The 11,273-nt window shown below is 42.4% G+C and overlaps 1 pseudogene; it reads left to right on the top strand.

Annotated features, from left to right (window-relative positions):
• Positions 1-1,625: 1,625 nt before the first annotated feature.
• LOC102985563 (40S ribosomal protein SA-like) lies at positions 1,626-4,204 on the top strand (annotated as a pseudogene).
• Positions 4,205-11,273: the final 7,069 nt, after the last annotated feature.

Below are 11,273 nucleotides of genomic sequence, written 5' to 3' on the forward strand. Positions count from 1 at the left end.
TTTTGTAATCCAAAAAATGAATCTTCTATAAAGTATTTTTTACAGTGCATTTTCTAGTTCTCTATCATGAAAAAGTAATTTGCTCTAGTTCTAGACAGTGAAAAAAAAAAAACAAACAAACTGCTCTGTTCCTTTGCTGCTTCTTTCTAGTGTCCTCCTGTGTAATTGATTCCAGCGCCCAGATGTTAGGGCTGCTATTTCTTTTTTTTTTTTTTTGTGGTATGCGGGCCTCTCACTGCTGTGGCCTCTCCCGTTGCGGAGCACAGGCTCCGGACGCGCAGGCTCAGCGGCCATGGCTCACGGGCCCAGCCGCTCCGCGGCATGTGGGATCTTCCCGGACCGGGGCACGAACCCGTGTCCCCTGCATCGGCAGGCGGACTCTCAACCACTGCGCCACCAGGGAAGCCCCAGGGCTGCTATTTCTTCAAAACTTTAAAGAATGTGGAAGATTAGTTCTCTGTGCTTTTGATTCCTGTCAGAAAATTTCAATAGGTGGGTTAAGAAGCCTGAATGAGTCAGAGAATCTTTAAATAAGAAGACAACTAAAGTTAGAAGCTATAAAGCAGCTTTTTTTTAAAAAAAAAAAAAAGGTAAAGATAAAAATTTAAAGTCCCATTTGATGTTAGATTATGGACCATATTCTGGTGCTGCAAAGGTGGGAATCATCCCCAGGCTCCCAGAGGGCATAGATGATTCATTAAGATGCACTGGAGTGACATACTTTTCCTTACAATCTGCTCAGTCTATAACTCCTCCATTTGGAAATGCACTGTCCCCTCCCTGGAACAGCAATGGAACAAGAGAGGCTAGATATAGTGAGTAGCCTAATTCTTCCCTTGTCTCTCACCACCTCTCCCAACACACACACACACACACACACACACACACACACACACACAGATATAGTGAGTAGCCTAATTCTTCCCTTGTCTCTCACCACCTCTCCCAACACACACACACACACACACACACACACACACACACACACACACACACACACGTCATTTCTAATTAACCCTCATGGGAGTGAGAAATTGCTCCAGAAATGGGCTGGGTCTGGGCCAGGGTTTCCATCACCAGCTTTGGGGCTGGGGAGGGATGTGAGAGTGAGCTGCCCTGCAAAGGAACGAGTGGGTCGATCTGAGGAGAGGACAGGTGGCCTGAATCCTCCAGGGCCCTGCTGAGCTGCAGCTGACCCATGCTTCCAAAAAAGCAGGTAGATATAGAGATCAAGATCAGAGAGACCCCGGCTGACATGTTCTGATGGGGAAAAGGAGAGGTGGGGACTGGCCAAGCCTATGTAGGCAACATGGACATTTATATAACACATTACAGTTTATGAGCGCTTTTCATCTTCACTATGCCATTTGTTTTTAAGCAGCTGAATTATGTAAGAGGCAGATAATATTCTTATTCCCGGATAATATAAGTATCCCGATTTATTTTCATAAATGAAGAAATTGAGGCTTGCCAGATATCACAATTTTAGTGAGGACAGAGCTATAACTCAAACCTACATCAGTTCATGCCTCTTAAGCTTGTGTTGTTTGGAATATCAGCCCCCAATAGACCTAATAGGTTAGCTGCAGATCAAAACACAATGCAATAAGTTCAAGTCTTCCAGTATGGCTGGAGTTGAGTTTGTGATGGAGGCGGATGGTAAGCGGTTTGGCTGGGCTCATAAACTGTTTTCAAGAACTTATAATTTATTCTAAAGGCAGTGGGGGCTTTCCTGGTGGCGCAGTGGTTAAGAATCCTGCTGCCAATGCATGGGACACGGGTTCAAGCCCTGGTCTGGGAAGATCCCACATGCCGCGGAGCAACTAAGCCCATGCGCCACAACTACTGAGCCTGCGAGCCACAACTACTGAGCCCATGTACCACAACTACTGAAGGCCGCATGCCTAGAGCCCGTGCTCTGCAACAAGAGAAGCCACTGCAATGAGAAGCTCGCACGCAGCAACAAAGACCCAACGCAGCCAAAAATAAATAAATAAATTTAAAAAAATAAATAAAATCTGTGAACTTAAAAAAATGAAAAAGGCAATGGGAAGGATGTATTCAAGTTTGTATTTCAAAACAGGGATCAGCAATCTATGCATCAGAAGCCAAATCTGGTCCACTGCCTGTTTCATAACTAGTTTTATTAAATCACATTTATGCCTATTTATTTTCATATTGTCTATGGCTGATGTCGTGCTACAGTGGTAGATTTGAATAGTCACAACAGAGATCATAGGGCTCTCTCTAAGATAATTACTATTGGCCCTTAACAGAAAATGTTGGCTGACTGTTTCAGAGAGATCTCTGACTGTGATATTGATTAGAGGGAACCAAGATGAGACACAGTAGCCCAGCCAGAAGTCTACTTCAAAAGTTTAGTGAAAGATGACAAGAATCTGAAATAGGTTTGGGGCAATGGCAATGATCTCAAAGATCTGATGTGAGGATTCTAAAAGACTTGGAGCCTGGATATGTAATTTGAGGAACTGGAAAGATAAGAATGATTCCAATAACACTATTAGATTTTTTTAAGACAGTAATTGATGGCACAGGATTAGATTCTTCACCCAGAAAGAGAATAAAGAGTGAGAGAAAAGGTCCCAGGCAGAACCTCAAAGAATGTAGATGTATAAACACTGGGCAAACAGAGAGACGCACTCAGAGAAAACCTAGAAGGAGTTCCCAGACAGGTGAGAGGACAGCCGAGGGTCAGTAGTGTCAAACACGCCACTGGATGGAGGTGAGGACCCAAAACTTGCCATTGGATTTGTCTAGAAGGAGCAGTTGCTATGGAAAGGCAAGAGGCATACCCCAGACTTTGGTGGGCAGAGAAATGGCAGAGAGGGGAGGAAGTGGGGAGAGAAATAGACACAACATTTACAAATGCTTGATTTGGAAGGGAAAGGTAGAGATAGCCAGGCAGCTGCAGGGAAACCTAAGACTGAGCAAAAGTTTCATTTTTTTGTTCTTTGTCTTTTACTAAAGGAACTCTGTGAGCAAGTTTAGATAATGAGGATGAGCCCGTAAAGAGAGAAACTGAAGATACAGGAGTCACTGAGGCTAACTGATGGAGGATGGCTGCCACAGAGGCAGGAAGGAAAAATCCAGAGCAAGGAGAAAACAAGATCATTTTTTGCAAGTGAAGAAGGATGCCACAGAATAGGTGATTTGAGTAGTCATTATAGACAACGGCAAAGAGAAAAATAACTAGGGCAGTCCAGAGTTGCCAGGCAGAACTAAAGGTCCAGCTGAAGATCCATGAGTTGCGTGATTTTCTCCACCAGTGGGAACAGTTTAAGTAGAAAACTAAACACCACATTTCAGGAGGGAGGAGTTGCAATAACTCAATAGTTCAGCTGAGAGAAGTGGTATCTAAAGTCTTTGGTACAAAGGATACATTCTTATCCTTCCACCTCTGTGAATATTTTTCACTTCTTGACGCAAAGCAGAGTCCCAAAGACTACAATTGTGGACCACAGCAACTTAGCCTCTCATAGAAGTGTCTTCACTCAGTTTCAATTAGATTTTCTGGCCTTTCCAAGCTATCCAGAGAGAGGTCCATATGGCATTGTTCTGGATTCCTGTGGAAATTTAAAGGGAAATTTTCACAAGGTCGGGAGCCCTTGATGTCCTGCAAATAAAGGAGGAATCCACTTAGGTGGCACCAACCTTGACTTCCAAATGGAACAGTACATCTGCAAAAGGAAAAAATGATAGCATCTATCTTACAAATCTGAAGAGATCCTGGGAGAAGCTTCTGCTGGCAGCTTGTACCGCTGTTGCCCATTGAAACCGGCTAACAGTGGCATATCCTCCAGGAATACCGGCCAGCGAGCTGTGCTGAAGTTTGCTGCTGTCACTGGAGCCACTCCTATTGCTGGCTGCTTCACTCCTGGAACCTTCACCAGCCAGATCCCAGCAGGCTTCCGGGAGCCAAGACTTCCGGTGGTTACTGATCCCAGGGCTGCCCGCCAGCCTCTCATGCAGGCGCTTATGTTGACCCGCCTACGGTTGCTCCGTGTAACATAGACTCTCCTCCATGCTATGCAAACACTGCCACCCAGTACAACAACAGGGAGGGGTGGTGGATTGCAGCCAGGGAGGTTCTATACATGCGTGGCACCACCTCCCGTGAACACTCATGGAGGTCATGCCTGATCTCTACTTCTACAGAGATCCTGAAGGGATTGCAATAGAATAGTAAGCCACTGATTAAAAGGCTGTGACCCAGGAGGAATTTCAGGGTCAATGGACTGCTCCACCTCCCTAATTTACTGCTACACAACCTAAGGTTGCAGACTGGTCTGAAGGTGTGCATGTGCCCCCTGTGCCTATCCAGCAGTTCCCCGCTGAAGGCTGGTGCGTTCAGCCTGCCACTGAATTCTGCCGTTCTTACTGCTCAGGCCACTGGGTAGGTAGGAACAACCACTGAATGGTCTTAAGCTGTTCTTCCACAGACTCTTAAACAGGAAGTGAAAATAAGGTTGACAAAAAATAAAGTTTCCTAAAAGAAATTTCTGATTTCTTCTAATCTATTGATTGAAGCCCAACTTCACCGGAAGTTGTAGTAAAGACCCTGCCTTGATCCTAAGCTGTGTTAAACCCAAAATTCAAGTGAGTCTGAGGATGTCTGAGACTGTAGCCTGATGGGGAGACTCTAAAAGTACCTTTATATGAGGGTGAGAGGAGCAAGATGGGAAACACATCTTAAGTGATAAGAGAATCAATGTATTGACATCTTCAATGTTGATACAACCAAAGCTCGCCAATTAGTATTTCACCAAACTCACTGTGAGGCAATGAACACGAGGTATCAGCATCATTGGTACGAAGAGTTACAGTCTGAGGGCTTGCTTATTTGGAGGCAGGCATTGTTCCAGGACCTTGTCCTACGTTGTCTCATTTAATGCAGCAAACTTCTGAAGGGGTATTACTATTGTTTCTCTTTAATAGCTGAAGAAACAGGCTTGAGATGCTAAGTGACTTTCCTGAGATCACGCAGCCAGTTATTAGTAGCGCCAAGCTCCACACTGGTGAAGCCAAAACTATCCTAGACACCTCTCTAATGATAGGAGTATCATCAGCCCACAAAGTCAGGTATACAAGAAACTTCTGAAAATTTCTTTAACTCAGTTTAATCTCTACCTGAAGCCTCATCTTGAAACTTCTACTACTATTAACCTGGGCCATTTCAAGATTTCACCACTCTTATTCCACTCTGAGTTAATGACAATGTTTGGGAGCTGATGCAGCATCAAGGCATTGGGTACACCCTGAATCTTAGCAATCTGCCCACAGTAAATACTACTAACACAGCCATTGTTCCATTCAGTGTGGCCTCTGGACCGTGGGCCAAAACTTGTCAAGTACAGCAGATTGGTTTCTTTTGTGCTTTTTAAATGTAGAATTAGATTGCCTTTGGGCAGGGCACACACTCTAGGGTTTTGTACAAGCCCCATTAGTCTCCCATTCACATCACTTCCAACCTCACAGGTAAGTTACCCACCAGGAACCTGGATACATTGAGTTTATGAGCCTGGTTAGAGAACCCACAAAGCCTTGGTCTCCATGGTCTTGCTTGCCTTAGTCCCTTATGCTGTTGAGATCCAAGATCTTCTCTGCTAGCATGACCAGGAAGTAGGGCATGAACTTGCCCATCTCTTTCTCCACAGCCCTGGGCTCTGGGGACTCTTTCTCATCTTGTGGAATCCTTTACCCACCATGCTTATTAAGGTCACTTTCTCTGGGCCCACAAATTTTCTCCTCCCTCCAGGGCTTAGGATTTGGAAAATAAAAGCCAGAATTTCCAAGTTTATCCTGTCCCTTCCTCTCTGGAGGTAGGGGTGGGGGCAGGGAGGGGGGAACTTAGGAACTGTTTCAACAAAGAAAATACAGGGAGGGAAAAATACGATAATAGAGGATAAAATAATACCAAAATAGAATCTTGCCACTTTAAGTTTTTTAGAAGAAAAATGCCACTTGACTGTAAGGAACAAAGTATAGAATAAAGGTCTTTGGACGATTTGGGTGAGAGTCCCACTAACTTATCTTCTGGTACCAACCCAGAAACCACACAGAAGGGGAAAATACGCAAAACACAGCACAGTGCATTTAATATCCAAGAAAGTTAGAAGCTGAAAAAGCTGTGCTTTCGCATAAGAGCAATTGTACAAACCTCTTCTCAGCATGTATTTGGGAGCATTCTGAGGGCGTGGTGAAGTGCTTTCTCGTGGTATGAGTTCACAGAGCACTGACACCATCTCGCTCCTTGTCCCATTTCTAATATGTGCTGGTTGACACCATCAGGGCTCTCATAAGTGGCGTCATCTTCTTTTTAAATCACAGAACAGTTTTCTGTGTCCTCTTTGCTTTTCTATTTCTCCCAAGATGGCAGCTGGAAAAAAAAGAATATTAAAAAATGATGAAGGACCGAGTACATGGAGAATGTAGCGTGGCATTTGTGGGGTTTGTCTACTTTTATCTAAGGGTAGCTCTTCAAGGAGGAGTCTCATGAGTCTGTCTGTTATCAAGTCGTTTATATGAGATGTTTTCTCCTGAAAAAAAAAGTGATAATTGCTATTTCTCTTGCAGTCTGGCAGTCTCTAAAAGCCCAGATTAACTTTTACCTCGTGATGATATTATTTGTACCAAGTCATACATGAAAGTATATTCCAGGCCTATAGTCTGGGTTCAGAAGTACAGAATGTGGAGATTTAAAAAGCTCCCTGAGCAGCTGAGTGTGCAGGTTGGGGCAGGTAGAGGTATGGCAGGTAAAAGGAGCGACAGAGAGATAGTGAGGGTCTGTGTGGGCAGGCTGAGTTTAGCATCCCGGAAATGCAGCCTAGGGACCTAAAAGAATATGGAAGAATTGAACATTGCGACTGTTTTAGGAAACAAATGGCAGATGATACTGGAGGCAGGACCGACCCCAAGAAATGGAAGACCTAGACATTAGTCACGGGTTTGAGGGGCCTAAGCAATGGTGAAAGCTAGTGGGCAACCAGACCTCACAAATGTTTGATTTAACCTCGCACAGCCATTCTGGGTAAGTATTTTCCCTGTGTGCTGAAATGAGGGAACTAAATGTCAAAGGGAGTTAAATGAATTGCCTGGTCATATATTTAATGAAGTGATTCAGACCAGATTTCACCCCAAGTCCTTTCAAGTCCACTCAAAAGCCTGAATATTTTCTAAATTCACCAAAACTGACAGGATATGGACCTGAGGTCCTCTCAGGCAGCATCCTGTCCCAGCAGTTCTGGAGTCTGCAGTATTTCTCAAAACATGATCTGTGAATAAGATCCCTACTCCAATAAGAATCACTCTAGCCACTTGTAAAAAATAGTAACTTCTGGGACTCTTCCCCAGATATTCTGATTCAGAAGGTCTGGAGTGGATTTCAAGAATTTTAACTTTTCTTAGAGATCCAGATATAAGATATCCAATGACATTGCTCCATTATCTTGGCCACTGCAATTGAATTATGATTATGGTTGGGCATAAGACCTAGGCAGGGCCAATTGGTGTCTTCTCTAAGATTTTTATATATATATATATATATATATATATATATATACATACATACACACACACACATATACACACACACTTGAAGAGAGCAATATTCTTTCTACTGATACTGCTAAGCTTTGAGATGGTGAGCTAGGTTGGCTGGGGTTCCTCTTGCCTACCATGTAGCAGGAGATTCTCTATAGAAGTTTACAAATCAGAAATAAGCTTTCCAGTCCCCTGGATGTAGTGATGTCTAAAGTCTACCTTGGATCTCTTAGTTTTTGAGCCCATGCTCCTTTTTCTCCCTTTCTTAAGCTAGTTTGAGTTGGGTCTCTGTCACTTGCAACAAGGTGGTCTTGCTAGAGTTTACATGAAAGAAGCCAGAAGGTTTACATGAGTGCAGTATGGGTCACCAATGTAATGGGACTTCTAAATTCACCAAGGTTATCCTTGGGTTTCAGAGCAAAGGGTCTAAGTTGCATGTTGTTTTTCTTGTATTTCTTAATCCTCACACTGTCCTTGGCTGATCCTGTCCACTTCTGTGCCTTCAGTTACAATGATTCAGAAACCAATATCTCCACCTACATCGCTCATCTGTGGTTTTGATCTTCTTTGGTTGTGATTCAAAGTCTGCTGAACATTTCTGCTTGGATGTCCCTGGCCCGCAAATCCAACAGGTACAAACATGCATTAATGATCTTTTCCCCCCTCAGATATGATTCATCTCGTGTTCTTGTCTCTGTGAAAAGCATAGCCATTCTCCCAGGTCCAAAGCCAGAAACCTGGGCACTCTTCTTAACACCTCCCTTCCCAACACCATCGTTACCCTTCTATTACTACGTCAAGTTGGTTCTGCCATCTAAACTCCACACATACATCTAAATACCCAAATACAGCTTACAAAGCTATTCGTAATTTGACTATTGCTTACCTAGATTGTTCCATTTTTGTCCTCCTCTGCTTTTGGACTTTATGTGATAGCCATTTTAAACTTTTTCAGTACCTTGAAGCACCATCTCATGCTCTCTTTTGCCTCTGGGCCTTCCTATAAGTTGATCAAGTTGCCTGGAAGTCTCTTCCCTCACCTCTCTCTCTGCCCGTGAACTCCTATGCATTTTGTAAGACTCAACTGAGATGTCACATTTGGAAAGACTTGCCTCTGACAGTGAGTATGGCTTAGGTTCCACTATTGTAAGTTCTCACAGTGTCCCAATAATTCCTCGTTGTAGCAATATTCAGTATGTTTAGCTTACTTCTCAATTTTTTTAAGAGAGAAAATTTACATAAGTGGAGAGAAATAATATGTCAAGGGTGGAAAAATTAAATCATCTCTTCTCAAATTAATTTTTAAGCTTAACCCAGTATAATCATCCACGGTTGGATTTTTTAATTGATAAAATTATCCCAAAATTCATCTAGAAGTATAACTGAATGAAAAATAGCTTAAAAATTTCAAAAGAAAAAAGAAATAATGGGAAATTGACCTTATCAGTTATCTAAACCTGTTAAAGATATAAATGTTAGAATGTTGCTTAAAATTATTCAGTGGTTTTTTTATTTCATTAATAAAATTTCTTAACAAGGGCCTACCTGAGTTGCATTTATTTGGTGGGACCTAATTTCTATCCAGACTCCTACCTACAAGGCTGTCTGGGAAGTATAGTGTTAGCTTTCCAAGCTAGGGAGAAAAGGAAGATGAACTAGAAGGAGGGGAGAATGGAGGTTGAGTTCTAATCATCCATATCCACCCCAAGAATTCTGCTCCTTGTTCTGAGTTTGTCCCTGGTCCTTGTCTCAAGACTTGGAATTCTTTTATTGACTTTGTGTAGCTATCTTTTTGGGAGGGGGGTCTTCTCCATGCACTTCTCCCATTTCCAAACATAAGCTTCATAAGGCCAAGAATTATGTCTGTATTGTTCATTATTATATCCCTAGAGATAATGAATAAATACCTGTTTAATTAAAATGTAAATAAAAGAGGCCTCACTGAGCCTTGAGCTATTAGACCCACTGCTTAAGGTAGTGATGCATTCTGAAGACTAGAGCTTAAGAGAAACAAAAACAAGCTAGACTGAATTACAAGAGGATGGCATTGATGATGAGAAGCTACAGGTACCTTGTCATATAAGGAATGGAAAAGGAAACATTTTAGCTGAAGACAGAAACTCAAGAAAAATGGGAGTGCTGACTTCAATAATTTGAAAGTCTATCACATGGAAAAAGGAGTAGACTGATTTTGTTGTTTCAGAGAATAAGACTAGAACCAATGGGTGGATGTTATAGGGAATCAGAATTCAACTCAGTATCAGGAAGAATGGCCGCCTAACGTATTCACCAGGCGATGGTGAGTGTCTTTCCACGGGAAATGGCCCTACTCAGGGATGTGGTTCCTTTATCACTGGGCCTGGGTGGTGGTGGACTGAATGACTTCTGAAGCCTCTAGGATCTAAAAATAGACATATATCTTCCAAATTCTTATTGAAATGCCTGATTATGCAAGTTGTTAATGTTTCATTTCTTTAGGACTAAAACAAGTCATTCATAGCCCTAGGCCATGACAAAGCCTTCAAAGAATTCCAAGCTACAGCATGGCTGAACTGTAGATCTGGAAATACACCAGGCTATTTGTCATCCTTCACCTTCCAGTCATCCTACACCGAGTAGGTTTATCATTCCGCACTTCACATGGCTCTTCACACAGTATTAGCAAGGCAATTTCAATTATACTCATTGGCTATTCACCCCCATACTCTCTTGGTAGGAGGCTGATATTCTCCTCACCTTAAAAGCAAGCAGAGGCACAGACACTTGAAGTATTTTTCACAAGGTCACTGAAAATTAGATGAAGGCCCCAGCAGCTGAGCCTGGTGCTTGATTCCCTGAGTCACACAACCCTTCACTGCTGCTCTGCAGGAGGCCTGGGCTGAGAGTCTAAGCAAAACATGGCAGTGGCTTTAGTTCTGCTTTTCTGCTCATGCTTTTTTTTTTGGTTTTTTTTTTTTTGACTATTCAAAGATCATCTGCTGTTTTTATTTATTTATTTATTTATTTTATTATTATTTTTAACATCTTTATTGGAGTATAATTGCTTTACAATGGTGTGTTAGTTTCTGCTTTATAACAAAGTGAATCAGCTATACATATACATATATCCCCATATCTCTTCCCTCTTGTGTCTCCCTCCCACCCTCCCTATCCCACCCTCTAGGTGGTCACAAAGTGCTGAGGTGATCTCCCTGTGCTATGTGGCTGTTTCCCACTAGCTAACTGTTTTACATTTGGTAGTTATATATGTCCATGCCACTCTCTCACTTCGTCACAGCTTACCCTTCCCCCTCCCCGTGTCCTCAAGTCCATTCTCTACATCTGTGTCTTTATTCCTGTCCTGCCCCTAGGTTCTTCATGACCTTTTTTTTTTTTTTAAGATTCCATATATATGTGTCAGCATACAGTATTTGTTTTTCTCTTTCTGACTACTTCACTCTGTATGACAGACTCTAGGTCCATCCACCTCACTACAAATAACTCATCAGTTTCATTTCTTTTTATGGCTGAGTATTATTCCATTGTATATATGTGCCACCTCTTCTTTATCCTTTCATCTTTCGATGGACATTTAGGTTGCTTCCATGTCCTGACAGTTGTAAATAGTGCTGCAGTGAACATTGTGGTACATGACTCTTTTTGAATTATGGTTTTCTCAGTGCGTATGCCCAGTAGTGGGATTGCTGGGTCATATGGTAGTTCTATTTGTAGTT

This window comes from Physeter macrocephalus, chromosome 10 (genome assembly GCF_002837175.3).
Source record: "Physeter macrocephalus isolate SW-GA chromosome 10, ASM283717v5, whole genome shotgun sequence".
Classification (NCBI taxonomy): domain Eukaryota; kingdom Metazoa; phylum Chordata; class Mammalia; order Artiodactyla; family Physeteridae; genus Physeter; species Physeter macrocephalus.